Consider the following 673-nt stretch of genomic DNA (forward strand, 5'->3'; position numbering starts at 1 on the left):
GAACACCTTTTCAATTACACTGTAACGGACGAAAATGAACACGCCACTACAATCAAGGCTCAACAACAAAAAACAATTTATTTACAACAACAACACTTAGAATTAAATTCAACACTTACCAAAACATAGTTAATATACAAGTGCCTGGCCAGGACTTGACACCAATATTAATAAACAAGTTATCATAAATATTAATAAATCAATAATAATGCAATCAAGAAAGGAATCAGAAAGAATAAATATAATTCCAAAAAATAATAATAATACAGCAAATACAATATTCCAACAATACCTTTCAATATCGACTGACAAACAGCAATAACTATATCCCTCAATAACTATCTCGTGACTATCTCGATTATTTTTTCAATATAAGCAGATATCATTCTACCAATATTTCTATTCACCCTTTCAGTAATGTTAGGCTAAGGATGATATGGAGTTGTAAAGATGTGTTTAATTTCCATAGCTTTATAAGTTCCATCCATCAAATAAGATACAAATTGTGGGCTATTATCAAATAGAAGAGTCTTAGGAATATCTTATCTATACAAGTATTCATTAATTAGTTTTGACAATCACCTTTGCGATTATTTGTTTGAGGGGATATAATTCAACCCATTTACTGAAATGTATTATCAGCACTATGTGAAATACCATGAACTCAACTCAG

The sequence above is a fragment of the Limulus polyphemus genome, unplaced genomic scaffold (genome assembly GCF_000517525.1).
Source record: "Limulus polyphemus unplaced genomic scaffold, Limulus_polyphemus-2.1.2 Scaffold2449, whole genome shotgun sequence".
NCBI classification, from domain to species: domain Eukaryota; kingdom Metazoa; phylum Arthropoda; class Merostomata; order Xiphosura; family Limulidae; genus Limulus; species Limulus polyphemus.